This window comes from Bufo gargarizans, chromosome 3 (genome assembly GCF_014858855.1).
Source record: "Bufo gargarizans isolate SCDJY-AF-19 chromosome 3, ASM1485885v1, whole genome shotgun sequence".
NCBI classification, from domain to species: Eukaryota; Metazoa; Chordata; class Amphibia; order Anura; family Bufonidae; genus Bufo; species Bufo gargarizans.
In genome coordinates, this window is record NC_058082.1 from 352,443,154 (window position 1) to 352,469,503 (window position 26,350).

Here is a 26,350-nt window from a genome sequence, read left to right on the forward strand (position 1 = left end):
CGGACCATGCCTAGCAACCTTATTTTAAGCACAGGTAAAAGTAGGCAGTACAGGGAACAAAACTGTGGAATTAAGCGGTAATTGAGTACACAGTGAAAAGTTGAAATAGGGCCACCAAGGAGATATTAATCACCAGAATCCAATACTCCCCCCAAAAAATATGACAGTTATTCTTTAAGACACACCAGTAACACAAATGAAACAATTAGGGATCAACTTAATATTCCTGTATCTAATAGATATGAGGCCTTATCTTCACCCCTTTTTTTAGACTTCACTCCCCCTCATCACAGAACACGAACGAGAAGATCACCGACCCCAACTTCCACAACAAGACACATGAGAAACCAAACACAGAGGAACCAAACTCAACAAGACGATTACAACCTGAGACACCGTCACACCAATCACGAAAACAGACACATACCAAACAGATATCATCACAACAATCACTCCAACGATACGGTATACAACAAAACACAACCAAGACAAAAAAGATACGAAGAGGAAGACACACACATAAGAAGGGAGAATCACAACCCTCATGGGACATGTCGAATATAATTAATATCTGTCATTTATCACTCACTGAAGCACAATTATCTCTTTTAAACAAAGGAATTAAATTTGCCCCTACAAAACAGTTGGATAAGTTCTCCACTTTTATTGGAGTGGAAAAATTTGTGAGGAGACTCTGTCTCAAAAAATATTTTTTTTAAAATCCTGTATGCCCCAATAATGAAGAAATAAAAGGAGCAGACAAATATCCACATACTACGATTGAAATCCCCAAAATATCCCAAACAAGAGACAGATGAACATATAGCTGCTTTTAAAGAAAATGTAGAGAGAGAATTAAGAGAGCTAAAAAATTGCAAAATTCAAAGTAACCTCTGTTGCAAAAAAATTGAAGCTATTCAGGAATTACAGCAGACACATCACATTATGATACGCTCTGCTGATAAAGGTGGGGCTATTGTAATATTAGATACGGAACTATACAGAAGTGAATGTCCAAGACAGTTAAATTACATAACTACTTATAAAAGACTTAAGACAGACCCCACAGAAGAATATTTTAGAATTGAACAAATTATGCAACATGGGGCTAAAGGAGGGATTCATAACAGAGAATGAGATCAAATTTATCTTGGGAACACAGAAAAGAATACCAGCTTTTTACTGTGTCCCAAAGATACACAAAGATCTGAAGTCCCCACCTGGAAGACCCATTGTCTCAGGTATACAATGTATTTCCTCAAATTTATCCAAATGTATCGACCAATGGCTACAACCACTGGTGAAAGGAATCCCGTTGTATATCAAAGCTACAACTGAGATAATAAAAACCTTAGAAACATTAAAATGGGAAGATAATTTTATTATAGGAACTTTAGATGTTAGTTCACTTACAGTGATAGAACATGATCAAGGATTACAGGCCCTAAAAAAAATTCTCCAAGAGAATTAACAGTTGCAAGAGGCGCAGACGGCCTTCCTTTTGGAAACAGTAAAATACATATTGTCCCATAACTATTTCATATTTGAAGGACAGTTCTATCTACAGATGACCGGCACCTCCATGGGCACCAGATTCGTCCCCAGCTATGCCAACTTATTTCTGGTCCATTGGGAAAATGACATCATCAGTCCAAAGCTGGGGACGAGTCTGGTGCTCTGGCGCCGGGAACTCGATGACATTTTATTTATATGGCAGGAAAGTAGAGAACTATTGGATGGCTTCCTAGTTGGACTAAATCATAATAACAGAAATCTAAAATTCTCTCCCATAATAGAAGCTTCAAAAATAATCTGTAGCACTCACACCAAATTAGTAGCAAAGAACAGCTATATACGCTACTCTAGCTGTCATTTGCCGAGATGGCTCACCAACATACCAGTGAGCCAAATCAGACGGCTCAAACAAAACTGTTCGGTGGATGAACATTTTGAGGAAGAGGCTCACAAGCTTAGTCAACTATTTGCGGACAGAGAATATCCGGATAAAATTATAACTGAGGCTTTGGGGAAAGTCCGTAGTATGAATAACGAAGATTTTTTTCCAGCCAGGGATTCCCACACAGTCAGATGAGACATTATGTTAAATACTACCATTTAATTCCCAACATCGAAAGGTAGCAAGGATAATAAACAAATACTGGCACCTTTTACTTGACGATAAACTTGTAGGACCATCACTTACAGCAACTCATCAAATTACTTATACTAAAGCTCCCAATTTGGCCTCAAGTAGCACCGACTGTGAAAAAACATTCAGATGGAGGAACAATTTCCAACTGGTTATGGATGGATGGATTCTTTAGATGTGGAAGATGTTAGAATTGTAGAACGACTTCCTTCCCGAAAAAAACAATTGAGGTTAAATCAAGACAGAATAATTTTACCTTGAGTATCAGAGAAACTCTCACTTGTGAATCTAAGGATGTTGTCTATCTCTTGGAATGCAGTTGTCACAAACAATATATAGGCAGAACTAAAAGACCTTTTAAGAAAAGAGTGATGGAACATATTGCAAATATCCGTAAAGGATATGAACTCCACCCCCTTTCCAAACATTTTAAACAGTATCACGATTGTGACCCCTCCACTATGTCATTTGTGGCTATTAAAAGGGTCAAAAAATCGTGGAGAGGAGGGACTCATATTATGAACATGTCCAGACAAGAGTTGCGTAGAATATTTGAATTTGACACTCTTATGCCCAAGGGACACAATGCAGATAATGGAACTATTTGGATTTCTTTGAATGCGGGGCTGTCTGGTGGGGATGTGAGATCCAGGTCTGGCTGTCTATCAGCACCTGGACCCCCCTCCCTGCCAGATCACTTCTCCATGGTTCGTCTGTTCATTGTTAGCCCATTCACCTGATATGGAATACTATTGAGGAAGAATAACCTGATTATATATATGCCTTCTGTGAAGATTATCTATATTTATATTTACATTTAAACAGAACAGCTCTATCTATTTTAAGTTGTTTTTATTAACATTGTTTTATATATAAGTTGGCTATCATACTGAGATACCACTATTATTGTATCCTGAGGTAATGACCTCAGGATACAATAATAGTGGTATCTCATTATGATAGCCAACTTATATATAAAACAATGTTAATAAAAACATATGGCTCCATGCCATATTTTGGGAGCTACTTTTATCCCACCATCCCCTTGGATTAAGTCTGGTATAACTACATGGCATTTTTTTTGCTTGCTTGCACTGCCACTGAGGAAGGGGAGTTACCCAGAAACACGTATGGCGGAAGTGTTTTAGCAAGCATTTATACCATCTGGAGACTTATGATGTAAGATATACCAGTTACACAGCTTTTCTCCACTACATACGGACGCCCAAGAGAGCTCTCATCTTCTTATTTCAAGTGGAACGCACTGTGGAACACAGAAGTTCTCCATTTGAGCGCATCGTGGAACGCATAGTCCATTACCTCACTTCCTATACAAGCCGGTCACGTGGTCACCAATTGCTGCTGGATCACGTGGGACGCCGCTGTATGATCGCGAGACCACATGGGACGCCGTGGTAGGTCCGGGCAGCAGATTAAGAAGTTGAACAAACGCCGGCTAGTGAGTGGTAACGTACCAATGACTATTTATTCATGTTATATGGAATGTACCATTTGAACATCTAAACATTGACTCAGTTATCCAAACATTGACTTTGCGATTTGTGGTACCAACAGAACTGTACCCCATCAAGTTACCTTACAGTGGTCATTTGACAGTGTACCCCATTTCCTATTAGGACGGATACTCAGATATCTATTTTTTACACATTATATTGTATGGTGCTTATCTATGTGTATATTTTATAATACTTTATAACATTTTATCACTTGACATTTTATATTAATAAACCATATATATCTGTTATTGCTGTCCATAATACTCAGATATTTGAGTGCCCCTCCATTTTTTGACTATTGATTTTACTGAGTTGGGTGATTCCTGAGGAGTGCACCATATTCATAGGAGTGTGTAGGTGAGACGCTAAAGCCTTTATCCAATATAGACAATTTCAATACACTAGTAAGTGCCTTATGTTAAACTTGTGTACAAGATAAATGTAATTTGCTGATGTGAGACAACCCCTTTAACTACATATTTATGTACTTTTTTGTATCATATTTTACCATGGTTAATATTTTGCATTTACATGTGATAAAATGCCCAAATCAGTCCCAATTAAGAAGGTTCTGTACCTGTGTAAATATGTATGTTACAAGGTGTCAACACATCAGATGATTACACTTTGTAATATACCATAAATCATGTTAATATTCTTCCTCTGCAATAAGTTTGTACAGGAGAGCAGGGGATTCTTATGGTTTGTCCACACTGTCCACAGGAAGCCTGGTAAAAGATGTGACATCTGGGATATTGATGGCATAGTGCTAGGTGATTTTCACAACTCCCATAAGAGTGAATGGAGAATGGCCACGTGTGGTGCACGTGCATTCTATACTGCTTAGTTCTTCTCTATAATATCTTTTATGGTGCTTTTAAATAATTTAGTGAGAGTTGGTAAGCAGACACAGTTTGGTCTCACCCTTAAATAGAAACTCTATTTTAAGACAGCTTTGCATAAATCAATAGTTTGGTGTGAATATAAAAAAAAAATTGCAATATATCTTATCAGAAAAAAATGCCTATATGCTCTAGAACTATGGGTTGTTTTCTTCTCTTCTCTAAACTAACTTTCTCTCTTAAAGAGGACCTTTCATTACGATATAAAATCTAAACTAAGTATACAGACATGGAGAGCGGCGCCCAGGGATATCCCTGCACTTACTATTATCCCTGGGCACCGCTCCGTTCTCCTGGTATAGGCTCCGATATCTTCAGATTTTTGGCTCAACTGGGAGGAGCCTACTCTTGTTCTCCTGGGCGTCTCCTTATCCAAGGCTGTAGCGCTGGCCAATCGCAGCGCTCAGCTCATAGCCTGAGAGTTCTTTTTCTCCCAGACTATGAGCTGAGTGCTGCGATTGGCCAGCACTCTAGCCTGGGAAAAGGAGACGCCCAGGAGAACTAGAGCAGGCTCCTCCCAGTTGAGCCAAAAATCTGAAGATTCTGGAGCCTATACCGGGAGAATGGTGTGGCGCCCAGGGATAATAGTAAGTGCAGTGAGATCCCTGGGTGCCGCTCTCCATGTCACCATACTTAGTTAAGATTTTCTATTGTAATGAAAGGTCCTCCTTAAATTTGTGAGAAATTTGAAAAGGGTTTTCTATAACCCAGCAGAACACAGCAACCTACCTTAATTAATCATGTCTTGCCTGCATACGAATGTTTCCAATACATTTACTATCTCAAAGTTACACTGATCTGCTGCTCTGGAGTCTAGTCAGATGACACTCCTCTTCAAAAAATACTACATCCACCGACTTCATGTATTTTCCAAGTTTCCAGTCAATGGATGGTGATGGCACTTTTGCAGCCAAAGAGGGGGAAGGTGCTGTAGTCAGTGCCAGAATTAGTTTTCTCCCTGATGAATGCGCAGATGAGATGGATTCAAGAGTTTGTGCAAAGAACACAAATAGTTCTGGCCCGTCCACAGCGCCTCCGCCATCCTGGAAAGTGTAAGTGATGTCTCTGTCCATAGACCAGACAGCAAACCTGGTAAAATATGTGACATCAGCAGATTAGTGCACCTGGGATATTGATGACACAGCGCTCAACAATTTTTCAGAACTCCTATAGGAGTGAATGAAGGATGGCTGCTAATGCACAGCTGCCATCTGTTCACTTTGAGGGTCCTGTTCTGGAGATATATGTGGGTCTCACCTCTCCTATCTGACACTGATGGCTTAACCTAGCGATATTCTAGGTGGGCCAACCCAACCGCTTTAAGGTAGGTTGCTAGGTCCTGGAAAACCCCTTTAGAATCAAGATTGGCTGCCATCAGATTACATAATTTCTTAAAGGTCTATGGCGAGGGGGAGTAGGAGTGAGCAAGAAACACGCAGACAGAAGAGAAATACAAACTGGATTCCCAAAAAGTTGGGACACTATACAAATCGTGAATAAAAACTGAATGCAATGATGTGGAGGTGCCAACTTCTAATATTTTATTCAGAATAGAACATAAATCACGGAACAAAAGTTTAAACTGAGAAAATGTACAATTTTAAGGGAAAAATATGTTGAATCAGAATTTCATGGTGTCAACAAATCCCCAAAAAGTTGGGACAAGGCCATTTTCACCACTGTGTGGCATCTCCCCTTCTTCTTACAACACTCAACAGACGTCTGGGGACCGAGGAGACCAGTTTCTCAAGTTTAGAAATAGGAATGCTCTCCCATTCTTGTCTAATACAGGCCTCTAACTGTTCAATCGTCTTGGGCCTTCTTTGTTGCACCTTACTCTTTATGATGCGCCAAATGTTCTCTATAGGTGAAAGATCTGGACTGCAGACTGGCCATTTCAGTACCCGGATCCTTCTCCTACGCAGCCATGATGTTGTGATTGATGCAGAATGTGGTCTGGCATTATCTTTTTGAAAAATGCAGGGTCCTCCCTGAAAGAGATGACGTCTGGATGGGAGCATATGTTGTTCTAGAACCTGAATATATTTTTCTGCATTGATGGTGCCTTTCCAGACATACAAGCTGCCCATGCCACACGTACTCATGCAACCCCATACCATCAGAGATGCAGGCTTCTGAACTGAGCGTTGATAACAACTTGGGTTGTCCTTGTTCTCTTTGGTCTGGATGACATGGCGTCCCAGATTTCCAAAAAGATCTTCGAATCGTGACTTGTCTGACCACAGAACAGTCTTCCATTTTGCCACACTCCATTTTAAATGATCCCTGGCCCAGTGAAAACGCAGAGCTTGTGGATCTTGCTTAGAAATGGCTTCTTCTTTGCACTGTAGAGTTTCAGCTGGCAACAGCGGATGGCACGGTGGATTGTGTTCACTGACAATGGTTCTGGAAGTATTCCTGAGCCCATTCTGTGATTTCCTTTACAGTAGCAATCCTGTTTGTAGTCCAGTGTCGTTTAAGGGCCCGGAGATCACGGGCATCCAGTATGGTTTTACGGCCTTGACCCTTACGCACAGAAATTGTTCCAGATTCTCTGAATCTTCGGATGATGTTATGCACAGTTGATGATGATAGATGCAATTTTTTGCTGGGTAACACCTTTCTGATATTGCTCCACTATCTTTCTGCGCAACATTGTGGGAATTGGTGATCCTCTACCCATCTTGGCTTCTGAGAGACACTGCCACTCTGAGAAGCTCTTTTTATACCCAATCATGTTGCCAATTGACCTAATTAGTGTTAATTGGTCTTCCAGCTTCGTTATGCTCAAATTTACTTTTTCCAGCCTCTTATTGCTAATTGTCCCAACTTTTTGGGGATTTGTTGACACCGTGAAAAATCATCGTATTTTTCCTTGAAAATGATACATTTACTTGGATTAAATGTTTGATCTGTGATCTACGTTCTATTACAAATAAAATATTGACATTTTCCATCTCCACATCATTGCATTCAGTTTTTATTCACAATTTGTTTAGTGTCCCAACTTTTTTGGAATCCGGTTTGTAGACATGATTCAGAAGCTAATACTAAGTTTATATCTCCCCTCAAGTGCCTTTTTCTCATATATACTGTTCAGTTCTTCTCTGTAATATCCTGTTTGGTGCTTCTGAATGATTATGAGTTAGAAAGTGAGAGCTACGAAGCAGAATTTGCTGTTTCCATATGAGTTCTATGGGCAGACATGATGAGTAGCTAATTTCCATCCACCAGGTCAGAGACAACTGCAGTATGCAGAAGGAGAAAACTGCTAAAAATGTCTAGAAAGAAGTCACATAATGGCCAGATATAGTTAGAACTCTCATGGAGGCTTATTCTCAAAAGTTATCTAAAAGTTTAGGTACTTGTTAAAGCAGCTGCAGGTTTGCCCTTGTAAGTTTATGAATGGACAAACTACCTTTAATTTAACTCAAATAAAGCAGAGAAGAACATAGGAAACAGAAAGAGAACAGACTCCGGAGGGATGCTGTATCGATAGTTTACTGGTGACAAGGTCGAACAGACCACTTTGTAAATTACATCATGATAGTAGGAACCAAAAAATTCAGGGAACATTTATCAAAACTGTTGTAAAGGAAAACGTGCTTAGTTGTCATAGCAACAAATCAGATTCCACTTTTCATTTTTCAGAGATCCTTTCTTGGGAATATGAAAAGTGGAATTTGATTGGTTGCTATGGGAACTACACCAGTTTTGACAAAACTCGCCTTCATTTTTTTATTTTATTTTTAAATGGAGGTTTTTGCAGAACTAGGCTTGTCCATGAGGTAGCTCACAAGGACAAACGTGCTGCTTCTCCTTGCTCCCATGTTCATGTTGCAGCCGCTTGCAGAGCAAGGATTGTAACACAATATGTTATTAGAACTACTGACATTTGGTAAAGTATGTTTAGATTAGTACAGAACTCCTGTGTTCTACAGCCTGGCTATCACATACAGATATAGCTAGCATTATTTTGACAAGAGTGAAGTGTTAACCTACCATAGCAGTGTGATGTCAGGTTAAAAGGAACAGATCTTAGTGCTTTGTTTTTTTAAATAAAGAATTTGGCATGCAGTAAAACAACTTCACCATCAGATGGCACATGACTCAATTCTAATTCAACAAATTATGACCCTGATTTATATTAACAAGTGAAGAAAGAAATGTGTCCATCCAGTTCAGCCTCTTATCCTGGAAGTTGATCCAGAGGAAGGCAAAAAGACTCATGAGGTTGATGTCAATTTTCTGTCACGATCAGTGTCTGGGGAAAAACTCCACACTAAAGACAGGAGGGAAGGGGAACAGTAGCTTGGCCTAGACAACCCTAATCCGCGCCCTGACTACCTATTAATATGAATAGACCTTGAACGTAGGAATATTCATATGCTGGTTACTTAGGCCCTTATATCCCTATAAGGACCTGGAATGAGGTTAGGACCAGAGACAACCCATTCCTCCCCAGATGGACGATTGGAAGTCTCTATCTCCGGCCCAGATACAAACAACAGGGAATATAACAAACACAAAACAATAAGACAAGACTTATCTGAAAGTAGAAAACTGGCAGCTCCAAAAGCACCAGAGTACAACTGTTAGGCAGGAAGAAAATCTATAAACTGCGCCTCCAAGAGTGAGAAGCGGCTACTTATGGAGAAGGTAAATTACCAACAAGCAACACCTGAAGCAAGGGGTGTGGCATTCACCAAAACACAGACATAATAAGATCCACAGTGAACTTGTCAATTTAACCCACGAGTCGCCAGTCTCTCCGATCTCTTAGTACCTGCCACTGGAACGTCCATGACATTTTCCTCATTTTAAGAGGAAACAAATTCCTTTCTGACTCCAATCAGCCCATCAGAATAACTCCCTGGATCAACAACCCATCTCTAGTATCTATAACCTGTAATCTTAGTACACTCCAGAAATACATCCAAGCCCCCTCTTGAACTCTTTTAGTGAATTCACCAGAGTTTCATAGTCTCACTGCTCCTACCGTAAAAAAAATTCCTCTTCTATGTTTGTGTACAAACCTTCTTTCCTCTAGATGCAGAGGATGTCCCCTCATCACAGTCACAGACCGGGATAAAAAGATGATGGGAGAGATCTCTGTACTGACCCCTGATATATTTATGCATAGTTATTAGATCTCCCCTTAGTTGTCTCTTTTCTGGGTACTGTAGTCCACCCATTCCAGTTATTACTTTAGTGCTCTTCTCTGATCCCTCTACAGCTCTGCTATGTCTGTCTTGTGCACAGGAGCCCAGAACTGTTTACACTACTCGATGTGTGGTCTGACTCATCACTGGCATCTATGCTCCTTTTAATGCAACCCAAAATCTTATTGGCCTTGGCAGCAGCTGCCTGAGACTGGTTTCTTACAACTTAGTTTGCTGTTCACTAAAATCCTTAAATCCTTTTCCATGTCTGTGTTTTACCATTTAGTATGTGCTGGTGACGTGCGCACATAGGTCTCAAAGGGGGCTTGAGCCCCTGCCCCCTTAATGTTTTTTTTTTATGTTGTCCCAAGCCGACCCACTACAAGCGCCCCACGAGTCCGCACACGCTCCCCCCCTCCATCCCGCCGGCGGCAGCGCAATTTATTCACCAATGCAATTTATTCACCAGTCTGCCCGCTCACCAGTGCAGGGTCAGGGTGACGGGGTCCTTTGAGGCTATCGCAGGGGCTGCCTGGGTAGCAGATGTGCGTGACGCATGTCTGCTACGTCACGTGACCCCCCTAAGCAGGATTAATGCAGTGGTGCAAGTGCCGGCCTGTGTGACTCCGTCTGCTGCCTAAGTTCCTGTACTGCCTGTCTGCCCTCAGTGCCCACCCTGGTAATATATTGTATATAATTTAAAGTCCAGGAACAAAACAAGTATGCAAAGGAACAATAGTTGTAGTGCTTTGTCCCTTTGCATAGAGTCTGTAGAGTCTTGTAATGACATGACTCATTTTACCATAATATGTATGGTGAAACCAAAAAAGTTATATTTGTGGGGGAAAATATAAGAGAAAAACGCAATTTTGCAACTTTTGGGGGGGTTGCACTTTTTGGTAAAAATTATACATGATCTTTATTCTGTAGCTCAATGCGATTAAAACGGTACCCAATTTCTATAGTTTTTCTTTTTGTACTACTGTAATTAGATGTCAAACTCTATTGAACAAAATCAGTATGTTTAAAATTGTCCTCCTTTGACACCTATGACATTTTATTTTTTTCATATACAGGGATGCATGAGGGTAATGTTTTGCGCCATGATCTGTAGTTTTTATCAGTACCATTTTTCTTGTGATGGGACTTTTTGATCACTTTTTTTTTTTTTTTTACGTGTACACTATTGACCGTGCAGTTTAATTAACATTATTTTTTAATATTTCGGAGATTTACGCACGCAGCTACACCATATATGTGTATGTTTATTTTAGTTTACATTATTTTATTTTAAAAAAATAGTAAAAGGGGGTAATTTACACTTTTATTAGGGGAGGGGCTTATAATATTCACCCCAAGAGGCCCACAGAGTGCCTAAAGCTCTATAGTGCGTAGTTATAAGGATTATTTCAGCTGACATATATATAAGGCCATGTGCATGGAGTTCAGGGTGTCTAAATTCAAAGCAGAAAAAAAGTAGCGTGTCATGACTTTCATAAGGATCAAAACTGATGCATTATGTGAAAGCATTTCCGAAAATGTACTATATATATATATATATATATATATATATATATATATATATATATATATACAGGGAGTGCAGAATTATTAGGCAAGTTGTATTTTTGAGGATTAATTTTATTATTGAACAACAACCATGTTCTCAATGAACCCAAAAAACTCATTAATATCAAAGCTGAATATTTTTGAGAGTAGTTTTTAGTTTGTTTTTAGTTTTAGCTATTTTAGGGGGATATCTGTGTGTGCAGGTGACTATTACTGTACATAATTATTAGGCAACTTAACAAAAAACTAATATATACCCATTTCAATTATTTATTTTTACCAGTGAAACCAATATAACATCTCAACATTCACAAATATACATTTCTGACATTCAAAAACAAAACAAAAACTAATCAGTGACCAATATAGCCACCTTTCTTTGCAAGGACACTCAAAAGCCTGCCATCCATGGATTCTGTCAGTGTTTTGATCTGTTCACCATCAACATTGCGTGCAGCAGCAACCACAGCCTCCCAGACACTGTTCAGAGAGGTGTACTGTTTTCTCCTTGTAAATCTCACATTTGATGATGGACCACAGGTTCTCAATGGGGTTCAGATCAGGTGAACAAGGAGGCCATGTCATTAGATTTTCTTCTTTTATACCCTTTCTTGCCAGCCACGTTGTGGAGTACTTGGACGCGTGTGAGGGAGCATTGTCCTGCATGAAAATCATGTTTTTCTTACCTTGCAGACTTCTTCCTGTACCACTGCTTGAAGAAGGTGTCTTCCAGAAAATGGCAGTAGGACTGGGAGTTGAGCTTGACTCCATCCTCAACCCAAAAAGGCCCCACAAGCTCATCTTTGATGATACCAGCCCAAACCAGTACTCCACCTCCACCTCCACCTTGCTGGCGTCTGAGTCAGACTGGAGCTCTCTGCTCTTTACCAATCCAGCCATCTGGCCCATCAAGACTCACTCTCATTTCATCAGTCCATAAAACCTTAGAAAAATCAGTCTTGAGATATTTCTTGGCCCAGTCTTGACGTTTCAGCTTGTGTGTCTTGTTTAGTGGTGGTCGTCTTTCAGCCTTTCTTACCTTGGCCATGTCTCTGAGTATTGCACACCTTGTGCTTTTGGGCACTCCAGTGATGTTGCAGCTCTGAAATATGGCCAAACTGGTGGCAAGTGGCATCTTGGCAGCTGCACGCTTGACTTTTCTCAGTTCATGGGCAGTTATTTTGCGCCTTGGTTTTTCCACACGCTTCTTGCGACCCTGTTGACTATTTTGAATGAAACGCTTGATTGTTCGATGATCACGCTTCAGAAGCTTTGCAATTTTAAGAGTGCTGCATCCCTCTGCAAGATATCTCACTATTTTTGACTTTTCTGAGCCTGTCAAGTCCTTCTTTTGACCCATTTTGCCAAAGGAAAGGAAGTTGCCTAATAATTATGCACACCTGATATAGGGTGTTGATGTCATTAGACCACACCCCTTCTCATTACAGAGATGCACATCACCTAATATGCTTAATTGGTAGTAGGCTTCCGAGCCTATACAGCTTGGAGTAAGACAACATGCATAAAGAGGATGATGTGGTCAAAATAGTCATTTGCCTAATAATTCTGCACGTAGTGTACATATATATATATATATATATATATATATATATATATATATACACACACACACACACATATATCCTTGCTAATCCCCCATGTGCCTTCTTTGTTTTGCCCTGTTGCTGTCGGAGTGTTCTTCATGATAAAATAAGCATTGTCTCTAATGTGTAAACGCACCGATGTGTATGCTTATTAGGGGGCTTCTGGGCTGTGGCATCAATTTAGGGCTACTAACGAGTGCTGGGTAGTGTGGCATCATGTATGTGGGCAGACAGTGTTGTATCATGTATGTGGGCAGGCAGTGTGACATCATGTATGTGGGCAGGCAGTGTGACATCATGTATGTGGGCAGACAGAGTTGTATCATGTATGTGGGCAGGCAGTGTGACATCATGTATGTGGGCAGACAGTGTTGTATTATGTATATGGACAGGCAGTGTGGTATTATGTATGTGGGGTTGGCTGACAGTGTGGCCTAATGTATGTGGGCAGGCAGTGTGGCATCATGTCTGGAGATTACTGTATCAAGTTCAGATTCTCTCTCTATTACTCTCTTTGATCAATACATTAATGTATGCTGGCTATTTAGTATTCTATTATTTGGCTGTGTAAAGCTGAAGGTTATCTCGCTTGTGATACAGCAATTAATTTTAATCATGCCTGCAGCACATTGCCAAAAACAGAGAGGATACGGAAAATGAAGGATAGAGAGCGCCAGAAAGCAGCTCATAGTAGTAGATCATTAAATGCATGGTTGAAACCAGGTACCAAACCACAAGATAGGACACATAACCCAGATATTGACAGTGTTACACCTGAGAGCACGGTAGAGATCCCTCAAGCAACAAATGAAATACAGGAGCAGACTTTGGAGGCAACACCTGACAAAGATAATCATGAAGTCACTGTCAGTGTTGAAGAAGAAGAGGCTACAGGAGGGGAAACAGTGGCTAATGTTGGGCTTGAGGAAGTAATAGAATATCCAACAGATCCAGCCCATAATTAAGCTTTTCATCTCACGTGTAATGTCAGCTATGTGAAAATGTGTGTTGATAGAGGACCATGTCAACCTATGCTCAGATTTCCCAAATATACTGAAGGCCGATTATTTCAGAAGGTGTGGTATGAAAATAAGCTGTGGTTAGAGTATTCACCTGACAAGAACAGTATGCACTGCTTCAGCTGTCGGCTTTTTCTAAATGAACAAAAGTACAGCAAGAGTTCATGGAGAGTGGCAGGGGTAAGCAAATGGAAAAAGGGACTTGAAAAAATAAAAGAACATGCAGATTCAGAGGCCCATTTAGCAAGCATGGTGCGATGGAACACCTACAAAAAGAGTGCTTTACAATCGGCTTTTGACGTATCAGATGTTCTAGGCAAGTCAAAAAGGAAGTGAGAGAAACAAAGAAACAGAGAACTCTTGATCCGATTAATTGATATAACTCTATATTTTGCACTGCAAGGGAAGGCTTTCAGGGGTTATGACGAGTCTGCCACAAGTTCAAACCAGGGCATCTTCATTGAACTTGTTAAAATGTTTAGCCAGTACGATAGTGCACTCAAGCTACATTTGGATAATTTAAAAGGCCAGAAAATAGGTAAGAATAGGTGTCAAGTTTCACTCCTCTCAAATAGAACACAAAATGATCTTATCAAAGCACTGGCCACATTCACAAAACGAGAGATTAGAAAAGAAATAGAGGAAGCCAATATATATTCAGTTCTTATAGATGAAACTACTGATGTATCTCACTGTAAGCAGGTCTCTATTGTAGTGCGTTATGTGTACCAAATGGAAGTTAAGGATCGCTTCCTCCAGGTCTGCAATGTGGCAAAACGACAGGTGAAGAGATGGAGAAAACAGTTCTTGAGTTGCTAAAGAACAACAATCTACAGATAGAAAACATGCGTGGTCAAGGCTGTGATGGTGATGAGTGGTCAATACAAAAGACTGCAGTCAAGAATACTGCAACGCAATAACAAGGCTCTATACGTGCACGACCAAGCCCACTGCCTAAATTTGGTCATAGTTAAAGCTGCAAAATCAAGCATCCACTTCATTACCTTTTTCAACCTGGTACAGAAGCTCTGTGTTTCTCACCAGCTCTACAAGGCACACTACATTTGTGAAATGTCAAGAAGCCTTGCACCGTGGACAACGTGTAATTCAACTGCTCTCTGACACATGTTGGGCATGTAGAGAAAAAGCCCTGAAGGTCCTCTTTAAAGTTATGAGTTCGGTGGTCAAAGTCCTCACTGACATAGAGCAGGAGCCTCCCCATACTGATGTTGGAGATGCCACAATGTACCTTAAAGCCATAGTCATTGAGTTTTCTGCACTTGCCTCTGATGCTCTACAGAACTGTGATATTGATCTGTCCACAGCATATACTGTTGTTAATGGAGTAAAGGACACCTTGTCCAACCTCAGGACAGAATAACAGTTTTGAAAGCTGTTTAAAAGTGCCACTAAATAGGCAGAAGCCGCTGGGATCAGCATTCCCACAGTCCCCCAGGACAGGAAAGACAGAGGAGGGTGCCTGCAAAATATTGCCAGAGTACCCATGCAGCCACAGAGAGACACTCCTTCCAGTCTGTAAAAGAAGGAGAGAAGAAAAGACAGGAGGCCGCACCTCGTGTGTGTGGCTGTATTTTTGATTTTTCCGCACTATATACTAGAAGCGCTTACCATAGGTTGTTGTGTGGAGCCACAACAACTGTACTCTGCTTATGCTGGTATTCTCCCATCCAGCGTGCGGGGTCCTGTGCTGCTGCCAAGGTTCATTTTTCTCTGCCCCAAGTGTGGCAAGAGAAATAAGTATTGAAGATAAAAAAAGGGGGAATGGTTTTTCTGAGCCTTTTTGACGGCGCTGAAAACAGGAACCAATTTCACATGTAGTCTTTTTTTAAAAGGAAAAAATAATAACTATTTATTCTTTTGTCAACGCGTTTCAAGGGCTCACAGCCCTCTTCATCAGGACAATAAAAGCATATGTTGAATCACAGTAAAACAATGTCTTTTAAAAGTATTTTGGCGCGCAGGCCAGTGATTCGCTAGGCAGGAGGTTGGAGTGTGTGACGTCAGGTGGGGAACGCCCACAGTCATCTGTCACTGGGGATTTTGATAGTTCATATTATTATGGTGACTGGTTATTGTCTATATGATCTATGTAGCTTCAGATCAGTGTTTATGTGGACTGGCCGTCTTTTAATGTTGACACGGTATGCAGCAGTTGAAACTTAGTTATCTATTGCTATTTATTAAGTGAGCTGCTGACGGCACTGTAAAGTAGGGGGGTCAGATCTTAAGTAGCGCCCTGAGAGCCTGTATGTGGCAGACTATGGTGGCAGTATGATTTATTTTCGAACTACAGCATGGTAAGGTGGGAGAGGGGGGGGAGCGCTCTCCTAGGCTGCGCTCTGAATTACTGCAGGTGGTGAAATATGTTTTGCTGTGACAGTTAGGCTCTGGTGGGCTGCTACGTTCAGAAGGGATTGGAGTTGAAATGAGAGGATCTAGCACTGAAGGGACAGCGTTGGAGGTGTGTCGTACATCGCAGCGTGGGGAACTGTGGGCGTTCCCCACCTGACGTCACACACTCCAACCTCCTGCCTAGCGAATCACTGGCCTGCGCGCCAAAATACTTTTAAAAGACATTGTTTTACTGTGATTCAACATATGCTTTTATTGTCCTGATGAAGAGGGCTGTGAGCCCTTGAAACGTGTTGACAAAAGAATAAACAGTTATTATTTTTTCCTTAAAAAAAAAGACTACATGTGAAATTGGTTCCTGTATTCAGCGCCGTCAAAAAGGTTCAGAAAAACCATTCCCCCTTTTTTTTTTATCCAGTCTGTAAAAGACTACTATAGAAGGAAGGTATACTATACATTCATTGATGTTCTTTCTCAGGAACTACAAAGTAGATTTAGGGGAGATGGCGAGACATAGTCTAGTAAAATACTAAGTGCACGTCACAGTTTGACAAAGACCAACAACTGGATAGGCAAGGATGTAATAGGTCCTGACTCTCTTGAGGCCATTCACACACTATGTGAATTCTGTGGAGAGGTGCAAAAGTTAAAAACAGAGCTCAGGGTATTTTATGCCTCTTTCTCAGACACATCCCACGTGAAAGATCTGTTAAAAACACTGAGAGACAACACTGGGCAGGATACACTGGTGGAAATGATAAGAACCTATGCAACAATTCCGGTGTCAACAGCAACAGTGGAGAGGTCCTTTTCCAAGCTCAAGCTCGTAAAAGGTACACTGGGAAACCTTTGTTCAGAAGAGAGGCTTTCTGACCTCTTACCCCTGGCTATTGAGAAAGACATTCCCATAAACCACAGTGAAGTAGTAAACATATACAGGGACATGGCCCACCGAAGGATCCTGTGTAAGGGAGAAATATCAAGGGAATGAAAGTGATAGTGAGTAGGAAACAATTGTGTGAGTGTGAATGAATTGTGTGTAACGTTATCACAAACATTTTTTTTATAGGGATGGAAATTTTATTACAGTTTAATGTAACATGTTACAAAGTTAGAAGTTTGTATTTAAATAAAAAAAATACATTACTATGTATCTGTCATGTTTACAATTACAGTATCAAACAATTCATGGAGAACAAGGTAGGACTTCTATAAAAGTAAGCTTCGTGGTACAATTTTTTATTTTTATTTATGACAAGTGCCCTTTTTTTTTAATTTAAGCCCCTGCCCTTCAAAATGTCTGTGCACGTCTCTTGGTGACTTGCATTATTCCTTCCTATGTGCATAACCTTACATTTGTTAGTGTTAAACCTCATCTGCCACTACTCTGATTGGAGGAATCATCCAAATCCATCTGTTGCAGTATACTGTCCTCTTCCGTGTTAATTACTTTACACAGTTTAGTGTCATCTGCAATTTATTTTATTTTATTGTGCAAGCCTTCTACAAGATCATTAATAAATGTATTGAAGATAATAGAGCCCCATACTGATCACTGTGGTACCCCACTGGTAACGGTGACCCAATCAAAGTATGTACCGTTAATTACAACCCTCGGTTTTCTATCACTGAGCCAGTTACTTACCTACATACTTATTTTTCCCCCCAGTCCAAGCATTCTCATTTTATGTACTAACCTTCTATGTGGGATAGTATCAAATGCTTTGTAAAAGTCAAGATATATGACACCCATTGACTCACCAATATCAAGTCTATAATTGATCTCCTCATAGAAACTGATTCAATTAGATCGACATGACCGATCCCTAATATAGACGTGCTGGTATGACGTTATACGCTTATTTTCATTGAGATATTCCAGAATAGCATCTTTTAGAAAACCCTCAAACAGTTTACCCACAACAGAGGTTGAACTTACCAGCTAGAGTTTCCGAGCTTTTATTGGACCCTGCGGAACACCCCTGTCAAAATAGAGTCCTTGAATATCAGAAAGAAAGGTCTGTCTATTACTTAATTATCTTAGGATATGCTATCTGGACCTGCTGATTTGTTTATTTTAATCTTTTTAAGACACCGTTGTACTTCTTTCTGTGTCAGACAGGTCACTTTTATTGTGTTTATTTTGATACTGCATTTCATCTGACATTTCATTTTCCTCAGTGAATACAGTGGAGAAAAATCAATTTAATTGCTTTGTTTTTTTTTTCTCATCGCTCTCTGCAACACCTCCCTCATCACTCTTTAACCACCTCAGCTCCCCTAGCTTAAACCCCCTTAATGACCAGACCACTTTTTACAATTCTGCACTATACTACTTTCACGGTTTATTGCTCGGTCATACAACTTACCACCCAAATGAATTTTACCTTTCTTCTCACTAATAGAGCTTTCATTTGGTGGTATTTCATTGCTGCTGACATTTTTACTTTTTTTGTTATTAATTGAAATTGACCAAAATCTTTGCAAAAAAATGACATTTTTCACTTTCAGTTGTAAAATTTTTCAAATAAAACTACATTTCTATATACATTTTTCTCAAAATGTATTGTTCTACATGTCTTTGATAAAAAAATGCAATTATTGGTTTGCGCAAAAGTTATAGCGTTTGAAATCTATGGTACAAAAATGTGAATTTTGAAGCAGCTCTGACTTTCTGAGCACCTGTCATGTTTCCTAAGGTTCTACAATGCCCAGACAGTAGAAACACCCCAGAAATGACCCCATTTCGGAAAGTAGACACCCTAAGGTATTCGGTGATGGGCATAGTGAGTTCATGGGAGTTTTTATTTTTTGTCACAATTTAGCGGAAAATGATTGTAAGAAAAAATAAGATAAAGTCTCATATTCCACTAACTGACAAAAAATAAAATTTTACATGAACTAACCATACCCCTCACGGAATACCTTGGGGTGTCTTCTTTCCAAAATGGGGTCACATGTGGGGTATTTATACTGCCCTGGCATTTTAGGGGCCCTAAAGTATGAGAAGTAGTTTGGAATCCAAATGCCCTGTGAAATCCTGAAAGTACTCATTGAAATTTGGGCCCCTTTGCGCATCTTGGCTGCTAAAAAGTGTCACACATGTGGTATCGCCGTACTCAGGAGAAGTAGGGCAATGTGTTTTGGGGTGTCTTTTTACATATGCTGGGTGAGAAAAATATCTTGCTAAAAGACAACTTTTCCAATTTTTTTATACAAAGTTGTCATTTGACAGAGATATTTCTCTCACCGAGCATGGATATATGTAAAAATACACCCCAAAACACATTGCCCTACTTCTGAGTACGGCGATACCACATGTGTGACACTATTTTTCAGCCTAGGTGCACAAAGGGGCCCAAATTCCAATGAGTATCTTGAGGATTTCACAGGGCATTTTTTACGCATTTGGATTTCAAACTACTTCTCACGCTTAAGCACCCCTAAAATGCCAGGGCAGTATAAATACCCCACAAGTGACCCCATTTTGGAAAGAAGACGCCCCAAGGTATTCCATGAGGGGCATGGCAAGTTCCTAGGATATATTTTTTTTTTTGGCACAAGTTAGCGGAAAATGATATATGTTTTTTTTTTTTCGTACAAAGTCTCAGATTCCACTAACTTGTGACAAAAAACATTTTTTTACATGAACTCGCCATGCCCCTCACGAAATACCTTGGGGTGTCTTCTTTCCAAAATGTGGTCACTTGTGGGGTATTTATACTGCCCTGGCATTTTAGGGGACCTAAAGCGTGAGAAGTAGTTTTTCTGGGGGGGAGGGTAATTACGTTATAGGACGGGAAGATAGTGCAGATAGAGACCGGGGGCAAAGTAATGGGACTGGGGGAGGAATGGAAGAAGGGACTAGAACAGTTCAGAAGGAAAGGTGTAGGGTAAAAAATATACATAAACCTCTCAAATGTATGTATACTAATGCCAGAAGCCTGACTAATAAAACTGGTGAACTGGAATTAGTGATGTGTGAGGAGAACTATGACATAGTGGGAATAACTGAGACATGGCTGGATGATAGCTATGACTGGGCGGTTAATGTACAAGGTTACAGTCTGTTTAGAAAGGATCGTCAAAACCGGAGAGGAGGAGGGGTCTGCCTCTATGTAAAGTCCGGTCTAAAGCCCACACTCCGCGAAGATATAAATGAGGGACATGAACATGTGGAGTCACTGTGGGTAGAGATACATGGAGCTAAAAACAACAATAAATTACTAATAGGAGTTTACTATAAACAACCTAATATACCAGAGTCCACAGAAAATCTATTACTAAACGAGATAGACGAGGCGGCAAATCATAATGAGGTGGTTATTATGGGGGACTTCAACTACCCAGATATAGACTGGGAAACTGAAACTTGTATATCTCATAAAGGAAACAGGTTCTTGGCAATAACCAAAGACAATTACCTCTCCCAACTGGTTCAGGACCCGACTAGAGGGACGGCCGTACTGGACTTAGTATTAACCAATAGGCCGGACAGAACAACAGACGTGCAGGTTGGGGGACACCTGGGAAAAAGTGACCACAAAGTAATAACCTTCCAATTATCATTCAAAAGAGCGTTTCTACAGGGAGGAACAAAAATACCAAACTTCAAAAAAGCTAAATTTAGCCAACTAAGAGAGGCCATAGGCCAAACTAACTGGGACAAAGTCCTCAAAAATAAAAATACAGCCACAAAATGGGATATCTTTAAAAACATCCTAAAATCTCATTGTGAGAGGTACATACCGTATGGTAATAAAAGGTTAAGGAATAAAAAGAAACCAATGTGGATAAATAGAACTGTAACAAAAGCAATAAATGACAAAAAGAAAGCATATCATTCACTGAAACAGGAGGGGAGCACGGAAGCACTGAAAAACTATAAGGAAAAAAATAGAACATGTAAAAAACAAATAAAAGCGGCCAAACTAGAGACCGAGAGATTAATTGCCAAAGAGAGTAAAACTAACCCTAAAATGTTCTTCAATTATATAAATGTTAAAAAGTATAAATCTGAAGGTGTCGGCCCTTTAAAGAGTAATGAGGGGGAAGTCGCAGAGAGCGATGAGGAGAAAGCAAAGCTGTTAAATATTTTTTTCTCCAATGTATTCACTGAGGAAAATAAATTGTCAGATGACATGCAGAATGCAAAAATAAATTCCCCATTAAAAGTGTCCTGTCTGATCCAGGAAGAAGTACAACAGCGACTTGAAAAGATTAAAATAGACAAATTGCCAGGACCGGATGACATACACCCCCGTATCCTAAAGGAATTAAGTAATGTCATAGCCAGACCCTTATTTCTGATATTTGCAGACTCTATACTGACAGGGAATGTCCCACAGGATTGGCGCATGGCATATGTGGTGCCAATATTCAAAAAGGGGCCAAAAACAGACCCTGGAAACTATAGGCCGGTAAGTTTAACATCTGTTGTGGGTAAACTGTATATTAGAGCATCTCAACGGAAATAAGCAAATAACGCCATATCAGCATGGCTTCATGAGGGATCGGTCATGTCAGACTAATTTAATCAGTTTCTATGAGGAGGTAAGTTCTAGACTTGACAGCGGCGAATCAATGGATGTCGTATATCTGGACTTCTCCAAAGCATATGACACTGTACCACATAAAAGGTTAGTATATAAAATGAGAATGCTCGGACTGGGAGAAAATATCTGTATGTGGGTAAGTAACTGGCTCAGTGATAGAAAACAGAGGGTGGTTATTAACGGTACACACTCAGATTGGGTCACTGTCACTAGTGGGGTACCTCAGGGGTCAGTATTGGGCCCTATTCTCTTCAATATATTTATTAATGATCTTGTAGAAGGCTTGCATAGTAAAGTATCAATTTTCGCAGATGACACTAAACTGTGTAAAGTAATTTACACTGATGAGGACAGTATACTACTACAGAGGGATCTGGATAGACTGGAGGCTTGGGCAGATAAGTGGCAGATGGGGTTTAACACTGATAAATGTAAAGTTATGCACATGGGAAGGAAAAATGCAAGTCAACCGTACATACTAAATGGTAAAACACTCGGTAACACTGACATGGAAAAGGATCTAGGAATTTTAATAAACAGCAAACTAAGCTGCAAAAACCAGTGTCAGGCAGCTGTTGCCAAGGCCAACAAGATAATGGGTTGCATCAGAAGGGGCATAGATTCCCGTGATAAGAACATAGTCCTACCACTTTACAAATCTCTAGTCAGACCACACATGGAGTACTGTGTACAGTTCTGGGCTCCTGTAAACAAGGCAGACATAGCAGAGCTGGAGAAGGTCCAGAGGAGGGCAACTAAAGTAATAACTGGAATGGGGCAACTACAGTACCCTAAAAGATTATCAAAATTAGGGTTATTCACTTTAGAAAAAAGACGACTGAGGGGAGATCTAATTAATATGTATAAATATATCAAGGGTCAGTACAGAGATCTATCCCATCAGCTATTTATCCCCAGGACTGTGACTGTGACGAGGGGACATCCTCTGCGTCTGGAGGAAAGAAGGTTTGTACACAAACATAGAAAAGGATTCTTTACGGTAAGAGCAGTGAGAATATGGAACTCTCTGCCTGAGGAGGTGGTGATGGTGAGTACAATAAAGGAATTCAAGAGGGCCATGGACGTATTTCTGGAGCTTAATAATATTACAGGCTATAGCTACTAGAGAGGGGTCTTCCTCTGGATCAACTTGCGGGATAACAGGCCGAACTGGATGGACAAATGTCTTTTTTCGGCCTTATGTACTATGTTACTATGTTACTATGTAAATCCAAATGCGTAAAAAATGCCCTGTGAAATCCTAAAGGTGCTCTTTAGAATTTGGGCCCCTTTGCGCACCTAGGCTGCAAAAAAGTGTCACACATGTGGTATCGCCGTACTCAGAAGAAGTAGGGCAATGTGTTTTGGCGTGTATTTTTACATATACCCATACTGGGTGAGAGAAATATCTCTTTTTTTAAATAAAAAGTTGTCATTTTACAGAGATATTTCTCTCACCCAGCATGGTTATATGTAAAAAGACACCCCAAAAACACATTGCCCTACTTCTCCTTAGTGTGGCGATACCACATATGTGACACTTTTTTGCAGCCTAGGTACGCAAAGTAGCCCAAATTCCAATGAGTACCTTTTAGGAGGGCATTTTTAGACATTTGTATTTCAGACTTCTTCTCACGCTTTAGGGCCCCTAAAATGCCAGGGCAGTATAAATACCACACATGTGACCCCATTTTGGAAAGAAGACACCCCAAGGTATTCCGTGAGGGGCATGGTGAGTTCATAGAAGATTCTTTTTTTTGGGCACAAGTTAGCGGAAATAGATTTTTTATTTTTTATTTTTCTCACAAAGTCTCCCTTTTCGCTAACTTGGGACAAAAATTTAAATCTTTCATGGACTCAATATGCCCCTCAGCGAATACCTTGGGGTGTCTTCTTTCCAAAATGGGGTCATTTGTGGGGTATTTGTACTGCCCTGGCATTTGAGTGTCTCCGCAATAATTACATGTATGGCCAGCATTAGGAGTTTCTGCTATTCTCCTTATATTGAGCATACAGGTAATGAGATTTTTTTTTTCCGTTCAGCCTCTGGGCTGAAAGAAAAAATGAACGGGACAGATTTCTTCATTCGCATCGATCAATGTGGATGAAAAAATCTCTGCCCAAAAAATGTGCAAAACAAAAAGGAGGGGAAAGGCATCTGCCAGGACATAGGAGCTCCGCCCAACACCCAAACCCACTCAGCTCGTATGCCCTGGCAAACCTGATTTCTCCATTCACATCAATCGATGTGGATGAATAAATCATTGCGGGAATTAATTTATTTTTTATAAAAAATGTTTGCAAAAGCATATGAACACCGCCCCTCAGCTCATAAGCTTTGGCAAACGTATCTTTTTTACTGCAGAGGAGAAATCTCGTCTTGCAGGGCCGCATACACCGACTTTTGTGTAATCTGTCAAAATGCACATCAGTGCTGCAGCTGGTCGATCGGTTGGTCCACCTAGAAGGTTAAAAAACAAAACAAAAAACAGGCCGCAACGCAATAAATGTATTACCATATATAACATTTGAAACAGAACATTAACTTTTATAGACTTTATTGAACTTTTGGAACATTAACTTTTTTGCTTACCTGTGATTTTTTTTTTTTACCTTTATAAAAAGGTAAAAGCGCAAATCGCCCAGAGATGTGGCGAAGTACATTATGCACTTTGTCCCAGGTGAAAGGAGAGGTTTGCAGCAGCTGTGAGTGAAAGGGCCCTAAGAGCCCTGTGTGCCTGTCCTGTGTCACACAATCCCTATACTAATAGTGTACCTGTGTGTGGTACTTCCGGAAACACTCCCCTAAGCATAGGGCAGGGTGGTCAGGGCAGTCAGGACAGAAATAGCGGGTGTCACGCCTTATTCCACTCCTGCTACAGACACAACATTTTTTTCGGGGTGGCGCTTGGTTTGAGGTACCAGCAACGACATTAGGGAAATGTCTCTCTTGTAGACGGCTCACTACACTGGTGGTTGGGGCCAAGGAACCTCCTGGATACAGGAGGTTCTCGATGATCTCTTCCTGAAATTTGAGGAAGGACCGTGTTATCCCAGCCTTACTGTAGAGAACAAAACTATTGTACATCGCTAATTGAATTAGATATACAGACACCTTCTTATACCAGCATCTGGTCCTGCGGGAAAATGTCAATAAGAAGCCAACATCTGATCATTGAAGTCCACCCCTCCCATGAGCGAATTATAGTTGTAGACACAGAGGGGTTTTTCAATGACTCCAGTTGCTCGTTCAATTTCGGTTGTTGTGTCTGCGTGAATTGCCAAATAAGGGTGACACCAAGTCCCAGACTGTCTTCCCACTGCTCCCCAGGTAGTCAGGGCAACCAATCGGCTCCAGGGTCTGATCTTTGCCCTCATAGACACAAAATTTGTGCGTATAGCCTGTGGCCCTTTCACAGAGCTTATACAATTTGACCCCATACCGGGCGCGCTTGCTTGGGATGTATTGTTTGAAGCCAAGGTGCCCGGTAAAATGTATTAGAGACTCGTCTATGCAGATGTTTTGCTTAGGGGTATACAAATCTGCAAATTTAGTTTTAAAGTGGTCTATGAAGGGCCGAATTTTGTGGAGCCGGTCAAAAGCTGGGTGGCCTCTGGGACGAGAGATGCTGCTGTCACTAAAGTGCAGGAAACGCAGGATGGTCTCAAATCGTGTCCTGGACATGGCAGCAGAGAACATGGGCATGTGATGAATTGGGTTCGTGGACCAATATGACGGCAATTTATGCTTTTTTGTCAGGCCCATGTTGAGGAGAAGGCCCAGAAAAGTTTTAAATTCGGAAACTTGTACGTGTTTCCATTGGAAAGACTGGGCATAAAAGCTTCCCGGGTTGGCGGCTATAAATTCAGTGGCATGCCGGATTGTTTCTGCCACAACTAAGTCCAAGAACTTGCAATCAAGAACAGCTTAAAAAAAATTAGTGCCGATCCGATCTGAGCTGTCTCAACCCCAACTCCAGACTGGGCGCTGAAATGGGGAACTACTGGTGCGGCTGAAGATGGGGGCTGCCAATCAGGGTTTGCCAGCATCTCAGGGACTCTAGGGGCTCTATGGGCCTGTCTGTGCGGTGGCTGCGATGGGGTAACTACTGCACGTGCCACCGTACCAGCTTCAACTGCCCTTCTGGTGCTCGCCACGTCACCATGTTATACGGCAGTGCTGGTACTAGGTCCAGGATGGGCTGTGCTGCTGGTGTATGCCTCACCACGTAATCCGACAGCGCCAGACCCACTCTGCTGCCCTTGAAGTGGATCCTGCGCAACCTGTGGTCTAGCGACACAGGGCCGGGTACTCCTGGTGGTATCAGGGACCTCAACCTCCTTGTCCAAACTTTGGGTCAGACTGCCACTGCTTTCTAGAGGTTCGTATTCTGACCCGCTGGATTCGTTAGATGAGGGTTCCCATTCCTCATCCGACTGGGTCAGAAGCCTGCAGGCCTCTTCAGAAGAATACCCCTTGCTTGCCATTTGGTCAACTAA

General features: G+C 40.9%; 1 protein-coding gene across 1 annotated transcript in view; it reads left to right on the forward strand.

Moving 5' to 3' along the window:
* Nucleotides 1–26,350, forward strand: part of LOC122931583 (kinesin-like protein KIF21B) — a 735,311-nt gene that overhangs the window by 185,465 nt on the left and 523,496 nt on the right. The window lies entirely within an intron of this gene.